Source organism: Sus scrofa, chromosome 1, assembly GCF_054392235.1.
Source record: "Sus scrofa isolate SSC_HxYL_T2T_F1_AM1 chromosome 1, Sscrofa_HxYL_maternal_Yorkshire_Landrace_v2.0, whole genome shotgun sequence".
Lineage (NCBI taxonomy): Eukaryota > Metazoa > Chordata > Mammalia > Artiodactyla > Suidae > Sus > Sus scrofa.
The window spans coordinates 261,870,387-261,892,580 of NC_139383.1; the positions used below are offsets into that span (position 1 = coordinate 261,870,387).

At 43.1% G+C, this 22,194-nt stretch overlaps 1 protein-coding gene across 23 annotated transcripts in view; it reads left to right on the forward strand.

Annotated features, from left to right (window-relative positions):
- Positions 1-22,194, forward strand: part of PALM2AKAP2 (PALM2 and AKAP2 fusion) — a 508,785-nt gene that overhangs the window by 331,402 nt on the left and 155,189 nt on the right.

Below are 22,194 nucleotides of genomic sequence, written 5' to 3' on the forward strand. Positions count from 1 at the left end.
CCTTGATTTTCTGATCTATCTTCATTTAGCTGTCAATACTATGAATAATAGACCTCAGTTTCAGTGGGAACTCTTGAAAGAAGACGTCCAAGGAATTCCCGTCGTGGCGAACGAATCTGTGGTTAACGAATCTGACTAGGAACCATGAGGTTGCGGGTTCGATCCCTGGCCTTGCTCAGTGGGTTAAGGACCTGGCATTGCCGTGAGCTGTGGTGTAGGTCACAGACGTGGCTCAGATCCCGAGTTGCTGTGGCTGTGGTGTAGGCCAGCAGCTACAGCTCCAATTCGACCCCTAGCCTAGGGACCTCCATATGCCACAGGAGCAGCCCCAGAAAAGGCAAAAAGACAAAAGAAAAAAAAAAGAAGAAGAAGAAGAAGACGAAGACATCCAAAAATAAAGCTCTATAACTGCCTACTACAAAAATATTCCTAGAGCCTGTCCATCCGATGTGCATTTGATAGGTTTCCTTTATGTCCGTTTTTTTCCTACTCAACATTTTCTCTGATGTTCAGGAATATGCAGACAGTTTTCTCAGTGCGACAGCCTCTCTGACTTAGATTTTCTATTTCCCTTGTGTTTGTGCCAATTAAAGCAAGCCTCAGGCTGTGCTTATGACATATTTTCAGAAATCTGTTGTGTAAGAGATGGTGCCCGTCTCCTGCACTGTTTTTCCTTAGTCGTCTTTCCTCACTGCTTTCCAATCTACCCTTTGTCTTCTTTGAAGTCTGTGTGTTTGACATTTTTTGAAAAGATCTTTCTTACATTTGGATTATTGTAATGAGTAATCACATCAAGAGAAACTCCAGAACAGGACGTGGAATGACCTGTTCTAGAAGCATTTCCTAAAACACCTGCCACTCCTTCTTAATAGACCTTTCTCTGCCATTTATTTTATGCAGAAGTTCATATTGGGAATCTGGATCATCTCCTTTCTCAGAGACTTTAAAAGAAAGATTTTGATGGGAGGAATAATTTCTAGAAACAGAATCTAGTGAACATTTACCAATAAATTATCACCATGAAGTTGGTTTTCTTCTGATCTTTGGTAGAAGCCATGTGCATATTTAGGTCTGCTTTTATGGTCTGCTTTTCTTTTTCATAATATCATTTTTCATGTACATGCCTCTGCAAGTTTCTAGTTTGGGCTAAAAATTTTTAATCTTTTGTTCATCACTTTGGCATATCTTCTCCAAAAATGGATTATTACGTCAAAGAACACAAACAATCTAATAGCTTCCTGGAGTGATTTCACAACAAGTAACAGAAAAGTTCATCTCCATTGGCATAAATAATAAGGAAATGATATAATTGCTCATAAGAACTCCTGTGGTGGGGCTGCCTGGAGTGATTTAATTTCACAACATGGTGACATCCTCAAGGGCTCAGCTTCCTTCCATGTTTCTGTTCCGCCATCCTGAGAGAGCCATCCATCAGCTATTCTCATGGTCACAAAGTGGCTGCCACAGTCTAGGCATCACAGCCTTCATACATCTATCTGAAAATGTTCAGTGGAAGAAGGGAGGGAAGTTTCTTTCATCTGTGTCTTTTTTAAAGAGCAAGTAAATATTTCCCAAAGATCCCTATCAGGTTTCCGTTTCATTGTTCATTCAGTGCTTTATTGGCCTGTGCCTTTCCTACACCAGTCACTGGCAAGGAGCATAGGATTTCTATGACTGATTTAGTGAAACATGGGACTGTGTGAACAGCAGCTCACCTGGACCGGATGTGTTCTGTTCTTCAGGGGAAGGATGGTTTCTGCTACACTTCCCTCACATAATGGTCTGATTAGAATACCAATTTACACCAGCAACCTGCAAAGTCTCAATGTGCTCATTCCCTGACAGTGCTAAGTTTCTATTACTTTTACTTATTATTATGAATCTGAAAAAGAGTTATCTAATAGCTTTGTGTTTCTTTAAGGATAACCAAGGTACATGTAGTCTCCTTAGGATGAGTCAGTCAGTTTTCATTTCCTTTAGCATTTCACATCTATTGAATTTGAAAACCCCAATGCAACCAGTTTTATATAGTAACTGTACAAGAGCATTTAGCACCATTCATTATCCCTGTATGATTTTTGAGTCAGAGACCACATCTACTACATAAACCTTTATTGCAAAGTTTTCCTTATAGGGTATTAAAGTTTAAAAATAGGGCATTCCTGTGGTTAACAAATCCGACTGGAAACCATGAGGTTTCGGGTTCGATCCCTGGCCTTGTTCGGTGGGTTAAGGATCTGGTGTTGCCATGAGCTGTGGTGTAGGTCACAGATGCAGCTCGGATCCTGCATTGCTGCGGCTCTGGTGTAGGCCGGCGGCTATAGCTCCAATTAGACTCCTAGCCTAGGAGCCTCCATATGCCATGGGAGCGGCCCTAGAAAAAGCAAAAAAAAAAAAAAAAAAAAAAAAAAAAAAGTTTAAAAATAGGAAAAAGAAAGGAAAAAACCAAAGGATGAAAGGTATTCACTCCCAAAGAATCTGGGTAGCTTCAGATTGAAGGACAGATGAGTCTGGAGGAAAAAATGCCCCTTTGGTGACGTGCCATGTGGCTCTCTAGTAGCAGACCCTTCCTTTATCCAAATATCAAGTCTGTTGGTCTCATCATACTGCCCCACAATGATGGAAAGACAAGTAGCAGCTGGTCATACATCAATCTTCTCCACCTCTGGAGGGATGTTGCGGTCTGTTTATCACTTTTCGTCTCTGGTTGCCCTCAGCTACTCAGAAGTCCCTCTCCCTGTGGTCAAGCTGGTAGGCAAGTTTCTTTCACATCATTACCCCCTTTGTCACTGGCACAGCCTTCAGAGTGGAGGACCCTAACCAAAACAACAATGGCAGCTTCTCCTCTAAAATTTGCTGCTCCAAAGAGGTTATTTTCAATACATTCAAGGAAGGGACCCTTTGCAGGGGTGCCTACTCCCATCAGGGATGACATGCGTTAGTCAACAGAGAGCTCTGTCCTGCCCCTGCTCTATCGACGTCAGCCCAGGGAAACACTACAAGCTTCTCCCTGTGCCAAACTCGGTCCATCCTTTCCTGTTCCAAGAGGCATCACCATGTTGCTGGAGGTGGCTGCCTCCATGTGGGTGCATAGATCATATTTGTCTGTCTCCAAAGAGCCCCATTGTAATGAAAATGCTGAACTGCCACTTCTGTTAAGCATGGTTTCCCTAAACATCCACCAAAGGAGGAAAAAGATGGTGACGTCATAAAGTCTTCTTATACCAGGATGGAAAGAACTTAGGGAGAAACAGACTCCTTCTGTTCACTGCTGCTTACCTCATTGTTTCCTAATGGTTTGGCTGAAAGAAGCCCATACGAAGATGCAGAGGGCTGCCCCTCCATGTGTCGGCCTGCACTTATTTCCGTGTGGTATTGTCAGAGCACTTTCCATGAGCCATCCTAAACTGACCCCAATCCAAAATGGGCCCCAAGGAAAATCCAGAACCAGCTCTTTAGCTCCTTAGTCCGAGTTGCAAGAGTTACCTTTAAAATGCTTGTCTGCCCGCCCCCCCACCGTTTTAACCCTCCATTAAAGCAAAAGTAAAGGGAGTTTTTTCATGGCTCATTGGGTTAACGTTCTGGCATCTACTGTGGCTCTGGTTTCAGCTGTGGCCTGGGTTCAATCCTGGCCCAGGAACTTTTGCATGCCACAGGTATAGCAAAAAAAAAAAAAAAAAAAAAGTAAAGAAAGTTGGTGAATTAGGACAAAGGCAACTTCCCTTTACCCAAGAAGCCTCACCAAGGCTACCAAGTATGGAAGGGCAAACCGGAGTCAATGACGTTGCCAGAAACTGGCACGTTTGTCAGAACACCTTGCCTTTTTGTTCACTGTGAGATCAGCATGTGCCCAGAATCCTGTCATTTTGCAGGAATACTCATACTCTTGGAAGAAAAAAATATGTTCAGAGGCTATTTTCTTTGTTTTTCATGAATGCAGGATTTGATCTTATTGTGTGGGGGGGGAAACTTCCTCTAAATTAAGGCCCAGACTGTAGGCTCTCTGAGGGCAATTCTTCCTTCTCTAAAGGTCTAACTGCAGGGGGGAGGGGAGGGCCTGGCTCCAAAAGAGACACCCCTGTATCTCTGGCTGGGAAAATAAATCCAAGATTTTAAAAAAAATTTTTTGAAGCATAGTTAATTTACCATGTTGTGTTAGTTTCAAGGATACAGCAAAGTGATTCAGTTATACATTATGTATATTCTTTTTCGGATTCTTTTCCTTTATAGGGTCTTACAAGATACTGAGCATGGTTCCCTGTGCTATACAGAAGGTCCTTGTTGCTTACCTATCTTATATACAGTAGCATATGTAAATTAATCCCCAACTCCTAATTTAGCTCCTCCCTTCCCCCAATACTATCCCCTTTGGTAATCATGCGTGTGTTTTCTATTTCTGTGAGTCTATTTCTGCTTGGTAAATAAGTTAATTTATATCTTTTTAATATAAAATTATGAATGAAAATGTGTCACTTTGTAGGGTGCTCAGAAGTAGCCACTGCTACCCCTAGTCATGGGTTGTGGTCCAACCCAGAGCCTTGTTAACTCACATCTTGATGAAGACCCTGACAATGAATCATGTAGGCACTGAAATATGAGTTTACCCATATCAGGCTCTGAGAGACACCAGGATATGAATGGCTGGAAACAAAGGAACAGATATCTCAGTGGGGATGTGACTGCAGCCTGGAACACTTGAAGGTTGTTTTGTGGAGGAGACTATAGACATGTTTGACTCTGAAGGCTGCGCTGGAGCCAGTAGTTGCCTGGAGTTAAATTTTAGCTCAATATCAAGAAGTACATTTGGATACGAAACTTGCTAAAAATGGAATGAGCTGTATGCATTTCCCAAAGTGGCCATAACAAAATGCCACAAACTGGGTGGCTTCAAAACAACCCTGTTTTTTTCTGGGTTGAAATGTGTCCTCTCATGATGTCGGAGGCTAGAAGTCCAAGATCAAGGTGTTGTCAAGGCTCTGCTTTCTCTGAAGTCTTTGGAGGGGGGAGGTAGATCCCTCCTGGCCTCTCCTAGCCTCTGGTGGCCCCAGGCTTTTGTTGGCTTGTGGCTGGATGACTTGAGTCTCTGTTTCTGCCTTCACGTGGCCTTCTCTGTGCATCTGCCTCTCCTGTAAGGGCATCAGTCATGTTGGAATAGGGCCCACCCCAATGACCTCATCTTAACTTGGTTATATCTGCAAAGGTCCTGGGGGTTAGGATGACAGTATATCTTTTGGGGGAACACGATTCAACCGATAATGAGCTGCCTCTGTGGGAGTGAGTCCTTTATCCCTGGAAGTGTACAAATAGAATCAGAATGAGTTGTTTCTCAAGATGCTTAAAGAGATTCTTTCAAGATGCTTATAGAGAGCAGGACTAGGTGACTCTCCAGTGTCTTCTTCCGACCATGGCATTGCCTAATCCTATAAGTCCTGTTGGAAAGAGCTCTGCTAAATCCTGGGACCACACTTCGTCTGGTCTTGGTGAAATGTCACATGCACAGAAACATAGTCCAGCTTCCAATCATTCAAAGGAGATCCAATGTTTACTTTTAATTCTTGAAGATCCAATGTTTACTTTTAATTCTTGAAGAACATCAGTGGCAATCCTTTTTTCTGTTCCCCACCGCTGCTTCTCTTGGAGTCTTTGTTTTAGTCAGCACTCCTTGAGTCATACATGACCAAATCCTAATTCAAAGTAGTTTCCAAAAAAAGTTTCGACTTTCTCAAAAATGATGAAGTCCAGGAGTCATTCTTTTGACTTAGACTCCGTTCCTCAGTTTTACATTCCTCTTCACTGGCTCTGTTTTCTGGAAAGCTGTTTTTCACATGTGGTCACCAGTTGTCCCAGGATGAATCTCAGCAGTTTAGCAAACTCATTGGGAAAAGTCCTCCTTTTCAGCATTCTCAGGAGAGTCCCAGGGCTGGCTCTCTTTGGGCCAACCCTGTCCCCATGTTTTGTCACCTGCTTATCCAAAACTCATCTCAGGGACTCTGCTTAGTCTCTGAGGAAGGAAGCTGAGGAACGGAGGTCGCCCCACAGGAGTCACACGAAGGGAAATTGGGGTGCTATTTACATAATAAGAGGGAATCAGTGTTGGAGAAGACAAAGCAATAATGTCCAGTATGATTCCTTTGTTCCTTCCCTCAGACCACTGGTGTCTTTTGATTGATTGATTGATCAATCAACAGACAGACAGACAGATAGATTTGGGGGAAATTAGTAGGAAGAGACATGGTGGGAAGGCAGGAAAAAAAAAGGAAGGGAAAACCAAAAACATGCTAAGCTGCCTAGATTTTATCCATCCATCCATCCATCCGTCTGCCTGTATATCTATCTATTGATCGATTGATTGATTAATCTATCAATCTAGTGATCTACTCTGTCTAAAAGCTAGGCAGCTTAACATCCGTTTCTTTTGATTTCCCTTCCCTTTTCCTCTTGCCTCTCTAGCTTGTCTCTTCCTAGTTATTGCCCCAATTCTGAATTATAAATGCCTAGCTTCTGAGCTGGCAAATACTGATCTCTCCTTTAAGGGCAAGACAGGAAGAGAAATGGAGCCAGCCAAGACCGGATTCCTTGTAGCAGCTGGGGGGGGGGGGCGGGAAGGAGGAACTCACATTAATAATTTTGTCCCCATCACATATTAAATCGCCAGAGTGATCCTGTGTCATTTTGAGTTGTAGATGCTTTAAAAATTTGCATCTGTGTCCAAGAAAGCAGTAGATAAATTTGCCCATGATTGGAGAAAGGAGACTTGAGGTTATAAATACCGTAATGCAGCGTTATGGATGCATCCCAAAAGTTTGGTCAAACGGTATCTGTGTTTTTGCTTCCAGACTTCTGTGAGTGGATCAAGCCAAACTCCCAAATGGGTTTTTAAACTTGAGAAACATGAGGCTTGTTTGTTTCCAACTACACAGGCACCCTTGAATGGAAAACAGCACAGGGTCATAAAACAATATAAAAATTAATTGCTATCTCTTCCTTCTGCCTTCAGCACATTCAGCCCAGCAGCACTTCAGACTCAAAACTCTTTAAACAAACCCCATCCACCACCCTCCCCTCTCCTGCCTCCCGCAACATACACACAGGCACAAACAGCCTGTTAAGAGCATTTAACATCCCTGGCCAAGGGCTTTGGCCGCATCTCTGGAATCCATCCTGACTGCTTCCTGGTTCCCCATCCCTCATCACTAGTCTTGCTCCTCTTCACTCTCTGACCCTGAGGGGAGGCTCTGGTCCCCAGCCGTGCTTCAGACCCGGTTCTGGGAGTTGCCTGATGTTCCACACCCATCGGCTGTGAATCAGAGGCTCTCCTGCTTCCTGCCCTGACCCTCTGTTATTTAAGTAGATTCATTTGCGAGGACTGCCTAAACAACACAAATGTATGTTCCGGAGTTCCTGTTGCGGCTCAGCGATAACGAACCCGACGAGTATCTATGAGGACGTGTGTTCAATCCCTGGCCTCGCTTAGGGGGTTAAGCATCCCATGTTGCCGTGAGCTGTGGTGTAGGTCACAGATGCAACTTGGATCCTGGGTTGCTGTGGCTGTGGCATAGGCTGGCAGCTGTAGCCCCGATTTGAACCTCTATCCTGGGAACTTCCATATGCCATGCATGCAGCCATAAAAAGACTGACTAAGATAGATAGATAGATAGATACATAGATAGATAGATAGGTGTATTTTTCCACGGTTCTGGAGGCTCTAAGTCCAAAATCAAGCTGCTTCTGAGACCTCTCTGCTTGGCTTGCAGTGACCATTTTCTCCATGTGTCCTCACATGGCCCTCCCTCCGTGTGCAGGCCCCCCTGGTGTTCCGCTGTGAGTCCAAAGGTCTCTTCTGAGAAGAACAACAGTCAGGATGAATTAGAGCTCAGTTGGACAGCTTCATTGTCATTTCATCTCTTTAAAGACCCTACCTGTCGTGATTCAGTGGAAACGAATCTGACTAGCATCCATGAGGATGCAGGTTCGATCCCTGGCCTCACTCAGTGGGTTAAGGCTCTGGCATTGCCATGAGCTGTGGTGTTGGTCGAAGACTTGGCTTGGATCCTGTGTGGCTGTGGCTGTGGCTTCAGCCTGGGAACCTCCATATGCCACAGGGGCAGCCCTTAAAAGACAAAAGACAAAAAAATAAAATAAATAAAGACCCTACCTCCAAATACAGTCACAGTCTAAGGAACTTGGGATTAGGGCTTCAACATAGTGAATTTGAGGGGAACATCCTTCAGCTCATAACAACAGACTAGCTGACTCCCCACCTGCAGGGCTACAGATCTGCTAAAAACTGGGAACCGGGAATTCCCATGTGGCTAAAGCAATTTCTGCTTAAGAACTATGATAATCTGTGAGGCAAGGAAGGGACCAAATCATCACCAGTATTTGTAGAAAAAAGTTAGCTGGTCAAAGCCAGGAGAGGTGCTAATTATGATCCTATGATCCCAGTCACATACAGACATTAGAAGCTTTTTTTTTTTTTTTGGTCTTTTTTAGGGCCATGCCCATGGCATATGGAAGTTCCCAGGCTAGGGGTCAAATTGGAGCTGCAGCTGCCGGCCCATGCCACAGCAATAGCAACGCAGAATCAAAGCCATATCTGCAACCTACACCATAACTCCCGGCAACACCAGATCCCTGATCCATTGAGGGAGGCCAAGGATCCAACCTGCATCCTCATGGATACTAGTTAAGATTCGTTTCCACTGCACCACAACAGGAACTCCCAAGATATTAGAAGCTTTGATTTAGCTCTGGGTTTCTGCTCTTTCTCCTGGCAACACTTTTCTTAACCACAATTTGTATTACTACATATTCCTAGAAGCCATTTATTTTTAAAGCTGTGGGTGTGCCCCCAAAAGACAATAAATAAGTAAGCAAATAAATAAATATTCAATTTACTTCAAAACATCTTCAACAAAGAATTCAAGGGACCACTGTATAGCACAGGGAACTATAGTCAATATCTCATAATAACCTATAATGGAAAAGAATCTGAAATATATGTGTGTATATTGATATGTACACTTACATTTATATCTGAATCACTTTGCTGTACACCTGAAACTAACACAGCATTGTAAAACAACTATAATGGCAAAAAAAAAGATTGAAATGGGATTAGTTCACAACTTTGCTCAGCCTCCTCATGCAGGACACTGGGATGGCAAACTTAGATGCCATTAAGGGAGTGATAGCAACTAACAGGCACGTCAGTAGAGTGTGGTGGAGACTCCTATATAAAGAGCAGGCAAATCTCGTATATAAAGGTTGTCTTGGCAGTTGCTGCCATGCAGAGGAGTGGATATGGGGCCTAGTTTTGCCAAATCTTCTCATTTTTTTTTTTTCTTCAAGATAAACTAGATGTTTGTTTGGATGTTTCTGTAAATCTCTTGACTTTTAAATCTTGACAACTAAATAGCTTGAAACAACAACACAGCCTTGGAGACTAGACAGAGCATGCCTACAAACTAGAAGGACCACCATTTGTAACTTCTGGATTACTCCAAGAACCTTCCTGAGGTTTCCAGAGGGTTCTGCTAAAAATAGTGTGATTAGTAGATGCACACTCTTGCATTTGGAGTGGGTAAGCAATGAGATCCTACTGTATAGCACAGGGAACTATATCTAGGCACTTGTGATGGAACATGACAGAGGCTAGTGTGAGAAAGAGAAAGTATACGTATGCATAACTGGGTCACTTTGCTGTAGAGCAGAAATTGACAGAACACTGTAAATCAACTGTAATAAGAAATTAACACAAACTATATATATTTATGTATGATATAAAGTAAAGAAAAATTACTTCTCAAGAATTAAAAACAAAATATTCTCCCCTGTATACTTCTACTCGATTCGGCTGGGTTTTCTGAATGGCTTGGTGAGCTCCCACGGGTCACCTGACACCATCACACTCCCCTACCCCACCCCAAGGCACTGGCAGAACGCCCAGAACTTGGGATGGAAATGCAACATCCTGGCCGCCTCACCAGGGAAGGCCCCTACAATGAGGGAAGGGCCCGGTGCTGGAATCGGATTGCCCAGAGAAAATCTTTTCCAAGATGACCAGCTTCGTGAGGGCACAGACGGCGTCTTTCCAAATGGCTCTCCCCAGCTCAAGCACAGTGCCTGGCACAGGGCAGAAATGTAAGGAAGGAGGCCCAGGAGGGGAGGGATGTGACCACCATGACATTTCTGAACAATAATGGTAGTAATGCTAGGGAAGACAGATCTAAGTTGGGAGACCTCTGAAAGCCTGAGCTGGTACATGGGCAGTGGGGCTGGAGAGGAGGCGGAGGTGGGAAAGGCCTGGCAGAGCTCAGCTTCTTCACATCTCAAGGGCCATGCTCTCCACTGTTCCTCCTGTTGCTGACACACTTTCCAGGGCCAACAAAGGGAAAGTCACTGCACACCAGCTGGGTGGTTGATCTTCCAAAGAGCTCAAGGGCTCTAAATAGGCCCCTGTCACCACTCATTGTTTTAATCATTAACAGGCCAATGGGGAGTTCCCGTTGTGGCTCAGAGGTTAACGAACCTGACTGTATCCATGAGGATGTAGGTTGGATCCCTGGCCTCACTCAGCAGGTAAGGATCCGGTGTTGCTGTGAGCTGTGGTGTAGGCTGCAGACACGGCTTGGATCCTGAGTTGCTGTGGCTGTGGTGTAGGCTGGCTGATGCAGCTCTGATTCGACTTGGGAATCTCCATATGCCTCAGGTGCAGCTCTAAAAGGCAAAAAAAAAAAAAAAAAAAAAAAAAAAAAAATAGGTCATCGCATTTCCCTAGCATAGGAACTGGATCCAAGATGGTGACTTGTGTTTTCATTTAATTTTATGTCACATGTTTAGGGGTAAATATCAAGTATCTTTCCAGCCTAGTAAGAGCAGGCTGACAAATCTAATAATTAGGATATTTTAGAGACTATAACAGAATGTTTAATTGGACTTGGGGTGGGGAGCCCCCCTGGATGGTAATATCTGCAAACTAACTTGAGAGTAAACCAGGTTTTTAGCTGTTAATTCTCTAACCTCTGAGAAGGGACCCTGTTTGTGAACAGTCCCTGGAGTTTGTTGCAAGTGGCACGGTTGCCTTAAAAGACTAATTTCCTAGGACTGGTTTGGGTAGGCCAAAACAAACCATTTTCAAAATTGGCTTGGGTCTCAAGGGTCTTGTAAAACTCATTTTCAACACTGCTGTGATCCTCTTTTGCTCTCATTTTCATGCATTTGGAGCCTGCTTCTCTCTTCAGAGACAGAAGGGTGCTTAAAATGCTTCTTTGGGAGTAGAGCAGGAGGTGAAACACCCAGTCTTCCATCCACTCTCAGATGCTGTGACCGAGAAAGGCTCTTTTCTCCTTAAAAGGAGGTCCGATACTCCAGAGCCAACAGTGAATGGCAGCTGAAAGACTGTTGGAGCTTCACAGACAGATACTTGTGTGTATGTGTGTGTGTGTGTGTACACGCATGGGTGTGTGCTTGGGTTATGCATGTGTGCAAATGTGGGTCTATAAGTGTGCATACTTTTATGTACACATCCGTAAGCATGGACACACATGTCTGCATGGGAGTGTGTGTGTGTACATAAAAGCATATGCATGTGGCAGGCAGGTACATGTGTACACATATTGTTTCAATCTCAAGAGGGGTGCTCCTGCTTGCCCCTCTAACCATGGGCCCCTTAGTTAGCAGAAATGATTAGCAAGAGCCGTAGCGTGGCTTGAGCTTCATCCCAATCCCAGATCAGCTCCTTACTTTGGGCAACTTATTCACCTCTCTAAGCTTCATTTTTTGCTCTCTAGAAAGTGAGGCTAAACATAGTGCCTACTTCCTGTGGGGTTTTTAACTGTTCATGAGATCACGTATGTTAAATATAGCATGAGGAAGAACACATAATAAGCACTCCAGAAATGATAGCTGTTATTACTGTTGTGGTTCCTCCTTCCTACCCCAGGTTTACAGGGAGAGAGTCAGGTGGACTCTGAAGACATTTTTCCAGTCCAGGGTGCTAGAAGTTTCCACCGTCCCTCTGTGTGGTTCCCTCTCATATCACCCCAAGTTAGTCCCAGGGTTTTTTGTGGGGTGTCAAAATCCAAGGTGGACCTCAGAGGCACTAGGTATTTTCATAGTCTTCATCCTCTTCCATCTTTCAAAGTTCTGCTGCGCAGGTCACCCTCCATAGAACTAGATTTGAAATCCCATAGGACCATGTCTTGGAACTCTTCCTGTGTGAAAGGAGAACCTCCCCCATCCTAGGTGCCACCAAGAGGCGCTGTAAAGCCCTGGTAAATGTCTGCTGAATTGCCCTGGGTTGGGTGCTGTGTCTCTCCAGGGACCTCACCACAAAGCCTTTATTTGATTGGCTCAGAAGCCATCCTGAATGGGAACCTCTGGGAAGAAAATATCCCCTCTGTGAACCTGCTTTTTTTTTTTTTTTTTTTAAATATGTCCTCAAGCTTCCTGTTCCCCTATCTCTGAAACGAAAAGAAATCCTCATCTTTGGGGGTGGTAGTAAGCTCTCTTGGGTGATAGTCAGGTGTGCTGGTTAAGTAGATAGACTCTGACGTTAGAGTGCTTGGATTAAATATTGGTTCCATCACTTTCTAGTTCAGTTTTAAGTTTTGGGTTTTCTTTTTTTCCTCTTTCCTTCCTTCCTTCCTTCCTTCCTTCCTTTCCTTCCTTTCCTTTCTTTCCTTTCTTTCCTTTCTTCTTACAGCCTCAGCATATGGAAGTTTCCGGGCTAGGGGTCAAATTGAAGTTACAGTTGCTGGCCTATGCCACAGATACAGCAAGAAGGGGTCTGAGCCACATCACTGACTTACACCGCAGCTCGTGACAATGCCAGATCCTTAACCCAGGGAGTGAGGCCAGGGATCCATCCCACATCCCCATGGATACTATGTCATGTCTTAACCTACCGAGCCACAACAGTAACTCCAGTTTTAAGTTTTTGAAGTCTCAGTTTTCTCTTCTGTAAAGTGGGGATGATACTGTACCTGCCTCATGGACCTGTAGTACGAGGGTTGAATTAGATGATCCCCATGAAGCCCTTGACTCATCGGACATCCTCCATAGAGTTTAGCTGTCATGACTGGTATTATTGTGGCCACACTGGTAGGAGAACAATGAGGTGGAGCTGGCCTGGGGCACACCTGGCAAGATATTGAGGTTTTCCTTTGTGCATCTTCGAGCTCCTTGAACCCCTGAGAGGCACCCAGACAAGCTTCCCTTATTCAGGGAGGTGTAGGTGGGGGAGAGGGTCCAATGGCCTCAGGGTGAGTTTGAGAAAAATAACACATTGCCCAAATGGTGGACCTTTCTCTTTCCCAGTGAGCTCTCCCCAGGGAGAGGAACCAAGAGAGGGGGAACATGCCTCTGCCACCATCGCACCTAGAAGCCTCAGGGCCCAGCCCTTACATCTGTCCCAAGGAAGAGAAAGCTGGGGCTCAGGGGCAAGGATGAGCTATCACCTGGAAGATGGTTAGGGTTAGAGTTAGGGTTGGGGGTGGGCTGGGTGAGGTTATATCCTGCTCCACTCCTTCAAGTGCCTGGGTGGGGCTTCCCGCCCAGAGGAAGCAGGTCCCATCAGCTGACCCTTGGGTGGGGTTTCCCAAAGCCAAGTGTTTAGAGGCAAATCATTGTTCTGAAGTTCCGCTAAGTTTTAATGACCCTGTGCTGAGAACTCCTCCAAGAACAAAGTGAGATTTTTCAAATCCAAAAGAGAGCTAGAGGCAATTAAAAGGAGGCCAAATATCTGGCCAAGTCTCAATTCTAAGACTTGAATGAGGAAAAGAGCTAAGATACATTGGGTCCCAGGCCCTAACTCCATTCTTGTCATTGTGATCAAGCAAAATGATTTCACAGTGGGTCTGTTGTCTCTAAAGTGGGGGTTGTTATAATTTGGACCCCGTGAAGAACCCTGGTCTAGGAAATTGGGCAGTCATGTCTCTGGCAGTGCCACCTTAGCAGCTACTTTCTGTGGGCCTTGACACATGTCTTTCCATCTCAGACCATGGGTTTCCTCACTGACGGACAAAAGCCTGAGCTCTAAACTTTACAGTTTTGTGGCTGTGCCTACCTTGATGCACTGATAAGAGTTGAGGCAGAGCTGTGATGAAGACGAGAATAACCAAGATGGGGAAGAAGGTTAGAAGCACCTGACAAGGCTCCACCAAGGTGCCAGCCAACAAAATTCCATGTCTGGGCATTGAGGGTCCCTCTGCTGTGTCCTCTGTTCTTTCCTTCAGCCAGGCTGCATATGGTATCACTGGGATCTTTCCTTCCCAACCTGTCTGTGGCTCAGTTCTTCCTTCTTAAAATGGTCCATTCCAGGAGTTTCCATTGTGGCTTGGTGGTAACGAACCAGACTAGTGTCTATAAGGACATGGGTTCAATCCCTGGCCTCACTCAGTGGGTTAAGGATCCGGTGTTGCTGTGAGCTGTGGTGTAGATCACAGACACAGCTCGGATCCTGCATTGCTGTGGCTATGACATAGGCCAGCAGCTGCAGCTCCGCTTTGTCCCCTAGCCTGAGAACTTTCATATGCTGCACCTGTGGTCCTAAAAAGACAAAAAGAAAAAAAGATGGCCCATTCCAGCTGCCCAAGCAGCACCACATTGTGAGGTGGTGAGGAGGGTGACCAGGAAATGGCCATGTGGAAGCTGAGGGGCACCCGTCAGGTGACACTGTAAAGGAATCTTCTGACCTGATGAGAAAGAAGTTAGGCAGCTCCAGGGCCCCTTCCAACTCCAATTCAGTTAGGGAAATATTTAGTGTGTCCATCCTAGGACCACAGGGTAACGTCAAAAGAATGCAAAAAGGTCAAACTAAGGCCATGACGCCATGGAACCACTGAATTAACCACCTCCAGTGCCAAACTACCTTGGGACTTATTATACGAGCCAGTCAATCCTCTGTTGTTTAAACCTCTATTAAATAGGCTTTTGATTGCTTTTGGCTAAAAGCCCTGTAAATCATACACCCCAAGGGGAGGGTGACAGGTGGACTGTTGATCTGCTGTTCCTGCTGTCAGTCTCGGCTCCTTCACTCTCTCATAGTCTAAGCATATCCAAACATGGAGAAATCCTAGAGTTTCAAGATCTGTGTGTTTTGAACAACAGGATCCTTAGTACAAGCTTAATCTGGTACCTAACAGGAGAAACAGTTTGCTCCAAAGCTGGAATGAAAGTGGTTCTGTAGGGCTTTCTGAAGTATGATGCTCTGTTGGACTACCAGAGAGATTTAAGGCATTTTCAAGGGAAGTTTTGATCATGCAGATTTATGCCTCTTTTCTTTAGAACCTAACTTCTTCATGAGATGCCACCAACCTGTGCGATAAGCACTGAGCCCTGCCGAATCAGAATGGCCTCCAGAGAAGTAGAAACAAAGAGCCATTAGAACCTGGTTGAAGAGACCGTATTTTAATGGTAGAATTTATGCAAAGGATAGAACACAGGTTTAGCTTAACAACCCTCTATAACGGGAAGTGGAGGTTGACAGAGATGGCAGGTCTGGAAGGGCTCTTTCCTTTTCTAAGGCCGGGCTACCTTATGCTAGCGTAATAAACTGGCCCAATCCTATGGCTTAAAATAGTAAAGATTTAGTCCTCATCTTCCATGGCCATTGTGGGTTGGCTGTGTCTGAGCTTTATGTTTCCCTCATGCTTGGTCTTAAGCTAACCTAATCACCTCTGTCTGGAACTTGCCATTCACCGTGATGGAGGGGGAGGGTGCACTGCAGGGTCCTGCATCAGCAATTAAATGCTCCAGCTGGAAGTGATACACACCACTGCCACCCACACCCATCAGTCAGCCAGAACTAGTCACATGACCTCACCAACTAAAGGAGGCTGGGAAGTGAAGTCCTGTTGTGTGTCCAGAAGAGGAAGGAACTGGGAGTGTATGGTGAACAGCTCTAATGACCATCACGTCCACCCACTTTGTCCAGACATCTGTCTATATTCTATGTGGACAGGTGGGCTAGAACGAAGAGTCAGAGTTGACTTATCTTTCTCTCTGCCTTAATCTGCTTTCACCTCAAGACATATGGTGATTCCAGAGGGTCTGGGTACAACCAGCCCCCTCTGGGCAGGGCTACCCTCTCCCTCTGGGTGGGCTCTTTGTTTCTTTTTATTTTTAGTACCAGCCAGGGTCAGAACTAAGGAAGTCACCCAGGGTTCCCTGGGATGCTTCCTTCCCAAGCCTCCTTAGCTGCTCACCCTCCTCATTGTTCGGTCTAGTCCTGCCTTGCCTTTGTTCAAACACATGGGACCATTTTGTCTGCAGGTTACTATGCTCAAGACCTTGTGGCTACCTACGCCCAGCCCAAACTCTCTCCCTGCAGGTCCTCGTGTGTGCCCCTGGCTTTGCCAGCTGGGTCTGAGCCCAGCCTCCTTCCTTTTGCTGGCACTATCCTTTCAACTGCACACATGTTCTTCGCAACAAATCAATAGAGAGAGGGACCAAGCCAATCGGCAGAGTGCGCCCTAGAACAGAGACCAGGGATGTGGGTGCCAGGGACCTGGACGCTTGGGTGAAGAAAGGATGGATTTATCTGTGAAGCTAGGTGAGGAGGTACGTGAAAAGAAGCAATAACAACAAATTCATAGTGGCTGACTTGATTTATTCCTGCAAGATCTTTATAAAACTGTCTCTAATGGAGTATTTATAAGCATACCTTGGCTATAAGTAGACAGGTCTCAATTTCCCTCACTACAGGGAAATGCAAACTTCTCTTTTGGAGAAAGGAGTTATTTCTTCCCGAAGGTTTGATCCAGTCTTTTAAAACTGGAATAAAAATAGCAGTAGTATTGCTAGGGATTGTAGGAATAGCATAAAATATGATTTCTCTTCTCACAGTAAGAGTTTAAGCAAAGGGAGAAGGAGTGATATAAGAGAAAAGTAGTTATTTGAAAGTACAGTAGGTAGAAATATAATATATGAAATAATGTATATCGCATATTCTATGTAAAATACATAGTGTATATATACTATAGCATATATAATATATAGTATACTATATAGTATGTATAGTATATATAGCCTATACCCACACATATAGTATACTATAGTATGTGTACTATATATATAGCCTATACACAAACACACATATGTGTATGTATATATATTATATATATGTGTGTGTATACACACATACATAAAAATACTACTATCAAAAAGTTTAGGTCAAATTCTTTACATAGGTTCTTCTCCTGAAATCAGAGGTGATTGTTCCTATATAACTAATAATAGGAATACATCATTCTGGAATGTTTGGTTTTTTTGCAATTCTACACCAGAACTGTTTAAGTGTGTATAGTTATACATCATGGATCTAAGCTGTGGGGAAATTCATCTCAGGAACTTGGACGTGAAAGCAGATATTGATAGTGATTGATAAAATCTTAGAGCTGAAGGAATCTCAAGCATTCTAAGCTACCCCCTGCCCAAGTGTGGCATAATGCACTTACATGCTGGTGGGAGGAAAGTTGCCATTTTGGAAATGGAAGTGGCTTTTTTTTTTTAATTGAAGTATAGTTGATTTATAGTGTTGTGTTAGCTTCTTGTGTATAGCCAAGTGATTCAGTTATACATATATATAGTCTTTCTTTTTTCATATTCTTTTCCTTTATGGTTTATTACAGGATACTGAATATGGTTTCCTATGCTTATACAGTAAGACCTTGTTGTTTATTTTATATAGAGTAGTTTGTATCTGCTAATCCCAAATGCCTTATTTATCCTTCCTTCACCCCATTTCCCCTTTGGTAACCCTAAGTGTGTTTATTATGTCTGTAAGTCTGTTTCTGTTTTTTTATAAACCAGTTCATCTGTGTCTTGTTTTAGATTCCTCTTAAAAGTAATATCATATGGTATTTATCTTTCTCCTTCTGACTTAGTGCGATAATCTCTAGGTCCATTGATGTTGCTGCAAATGGCATTATTTCGTGCTTTTTGATGGCTGAATAATATTCTATTGTTTACATGTATCACATCTTTTTATCCATTCATCCGTTGATGTACATTTAGGTTATTTCCATGTCTTGGCTATTGTAAATAGTGTTGCTGTGAACATTGGGGTGCATGTATCTTTTAGAAGTAGAGTTTTCTTGGGAAATATGCCCAGGAGTGGGAATACTAGATCATATACCTACCCTATTTTCAGTTTTTTGATGAACCTCCATACTGTCTTCCATCGTGGCTGCACCAATTTGCCTTCCCACCAACAGGGAGGAGTGTTCCCTTTTCTCCACACCATCTCTAGCTTTTGTTACTTTAGACTTTTTAATGATGGCCATTCTGACTGGTGAGGTGGTACCTCATTGTAGTTTTGATTTGTATTTCTCTAATAATTAGCAATGTTGAGCATCTTTTCATGTGCCTATTGGCCGTCTGTAGGTGGAACTGGCTTATCCACATGTCTAAGCATCATCGAATAAATATGTGTTAGTCATCTTACATCTCCAAGTCCTCAAGATGAAAGGATCTCTGGCACATTTGTTTTCAAAGAAAATTGACCTGTAGCCCTATCATGTATATTAGGTATGTCTGGTACCCTCTCCAAGAGTCTTATCATTACGTCCTTCCCAGGCTCCACTTTTGAGGATGCTCCCATGCACAAATGGCTGTTCTCTTCTCTCTACCCTGAGGTCCAAATGTGGGACCTCATTACTTTCCACCAAATAACACCAGAAGACAATGGTATAAAACAGATCTCCATTGGAGGTATGAGAGTGAGGGGAGAATAACACCTTGATACAGCATGATGAATAAATTAAAATTGATTTTTAAACATCACTGTTCTCAGGCGTTCCCATCATGGCTCAGCAGAAACGAATCTGACAAGGAACCATGAGATTCTGGGTTCCATCCCTGGCCTCGCTCAGTGGGTTAAGGATCCAGTGTTGCCGTGAGCTGAGGTGTAGGTCGCAGACATGGCTTGGATGTTGCATTGCTGTGGCTGTGGTGTAAGCTGGTAACTGTAGCTCCAATTAATTAGATGGCTAGACTGGGAACCTCCATATGCTGCAGGTGTGGCCCTAAAAAGCAAAATAAATAAATAAATAAACATCGATGTTCTCAAAAGTCCTATTTATCACCATCTGGGAATCTCTTACTGCCAACTCATGTCCCAACTTCTTCCAACTTATCTCCTTCTTCTAAATGAAACCTCTTCCTTTTTTTTTTTCTTCCATGATGTGGGACTCATCTTTTCATACTCAAATTGTTTGTAGAATTGCCTTGTTCCCCAAAACGCTTTTTAGCCAGAAGGAACTTTGCATGTCCCAACTTCTTCCAACTTATCTCCTTCTTCTAAATGAAACCTCTTCCTTTTTTTTTTCTTCCATGATGTGGGACTCATCTTTTCATACTCAAATGGTTTGTAGAATTGCCTTGTTCCCCAAAACGCTTTTTAGCCAGAAGGAACTTTGCCTCTAGCTATTAAAACAACATTTCTGTCCTCACAACTTATTACCGGGATTAATAACATTTAAAAATTGAAAGGGTAGGTCAGTTTTCTCTCACACTTGCCATGGAATGATAGGCCATCTAATTTGAAGTGGTTTCTTGATTGCAGACTAAAATTCTGAGAAAACATATAAATTTATGTCTCATAACTCTTTTTTATGGCCATATATCCTTTAATAAAGATAGTCTTGCTTACGAAAAGAATGATTTATAGTAGAGAAAAGATTCTTTCCAAAGTGGGATAATGTAAGGGAGAGATAGGAATTACTATTTATAAATGAACTTTATGTAACAAAGGGAATTATATTTGCATAGTTGGAGATAAAAGTATCCCAAAGGATGTTCATCTCTAATTTGGGTTATAGACTGTGTCTACTAGGTATTGTGGCAGTAATGCTGGTTGGCACATCATCCCCAGACTCAATCGCTTTTATTGTCAAGCATATGCAGTTGCGTTGATCTAGACCTGGTTTAGCTCCAAGATGCAGGTTGGGTCCAAGTCTGCTCCCCAGGACTCTCATTTCCTTGCAGGTCAACTGGGGTATGTCCTTCTCATGCTATAGCAGTAGTGCAAGAGGGCAAGTATCACCACGAAAGCCCATTTCAGACCTTTACTTGCATGATATCCACGGTCATTCTACTGGCCAAAGTAGGACAGGGAAGAAAACTTCTCCCACAGTGGGAGAGATGGGGACAGAATATTTCCTGAGCAATAGTTCAAATAATTGAATAATAAGATAATAATGATTATATTTAATAATTCAAATAATTTAATAATAAGAGAATTATTATTATATTTAATAATAATCAAAGAATTATTATAATTCTACTATCGTATTTGTCCATCACGCCCAGCATCTATATCTCTCTGCCAGCCAGATCCAACAAGCACTAACAGTGTCTTAAACCAGGAGGGGCTTTAGTTAAACGCAATTTGTGTCAGAGAAATAATCTACTCATGTGGGAGCAAAGATCTCTTTCCCAAAAACACGAATTAAAGGCAAAACCCACAACTTTCTTGAGAGGAAATTGTAGGGCAAGCCACCAAACTTCTCTGACCCAATTTCTCTAACCCAGCAAGATATAGCTATTTGCACTTTGCAATAAATTATAGCCCATGGATCTTGAGTAATCCACTGGGCATATTTCCTGCGAAATGAGGCTCTCAAGGATTCTGAATATGAAGTAAAGCAACACAACCAATGCTAATATATTAAAATTTAATCTCATATTAGTTTATTCAAAATGTCACATAATTGCAAACAACTGTTCTAGTTTCACCACCTGATTTGAGTGGCTGATCCTTGGAAAACTGCAGGAGTTATCACAGTCTTTCCTGGACATGTCTCTGGTTTCTTGATTAAACACAGAAGCTGGTAAAGCATGTCGAAGGAGCCAAATCTGGCCCAGTACCTGTTTTTGTAAATAAAGTTTTATTGGAATCCAGCCATGCCCCCTTGTTTATTTGTTGTCTGTGACTGCTTTGTTTCTAAAATGGCAGCTTAAGAAGCTGCGACAGAAGTGGCATGACTGCAGAGCCTAAAATATGTACTTGCACGGCCAACAGAAAAAGTGTGCCAATCCCGATTTAACGCAGTGCTGCTAGACAGTTGAAATATGGAATGTGGGTGATTCACACAGGTCTGGCATGAACATTGGCCTTGAGTTATCCTTTGGAAAAATTATGCAAGGAAATCAATAACGTAAATTAATATTACAGAGATAGTTTCAGCCTATTTAAGAAAACAATCTTTTTCAATGCTTCAGGCTCTAGTACTTATATCCCAGTGTGTAATTGTTTTACCAATGATAGCATTTGTATCTGCTTATTAAAATGGACCCTGAGAAACTCTATCACTTTCTTAGCTTTTCAGAAGATAGCTTTACTTGCAATATTGTTTTAAAAAATATACTTGTCAGAGTTCCCATCGTGGCTCAGCGGTAATGAATCCAACTAGTATCCATGAGGATATGGGTTTGATCCCTGGCCTTGCTCAGTGGGTTAAGGATCCCGCATTGCCGTGAGCTGTGGTGTAGGTCACAGCTGTGGCTCAGATCCTGCATTGGTGTGGCTGTGGTGTAGGCCAGAAACTGCAGCTCCAATTTAACCCCTAGCCTGGGAACATTCATATGCTCCATGTGTGCCCCTTAAAGGAAAAAAATGTATATATACTTGTCATTACTTCAAACTTTTCACTATTATAGACCATTCCACCTTCATTGACATACAATAATTGCATCTAAATTAGTGTAGTTTTACTATATTGTGTTCATGGGTATTTCTGAACACCAGCCCCTGATTTTTATTTTTTTGAGATTGGAGAGAACAAAATCTTGTATCTTGTCAGATGTCCACTCTTGGGGACTCTCTGACAGTATAAGAAAAAAAGAACTAACATGTATTAAGACTTGGGTAGAAAGCATATATAGATTTTATTTTATTTTTTAAAATATTTATTTATAGGATTTTAAGAAACATTTTCATTTCACTTGTTCTTTAAAATGTATTTAGGTGCATTAGGAAATGGATGTGACCCCCATTCACTATTATAACTGTTCTCAAGGTAGCTTGCAAGTACCATTTTTTAAAAAATTGAGATGTAGGAATTCCCTTGTGGTGGTGTAGGTTAAGGATCCAGCATTGTCACTGCAGTGTCTTGGGTTGCTGCTATGGCTCAGGTTTGATCCCTGGCCCAGGAACTTCCATATGCCCCGGACTGAGCCAAAAACCAAACA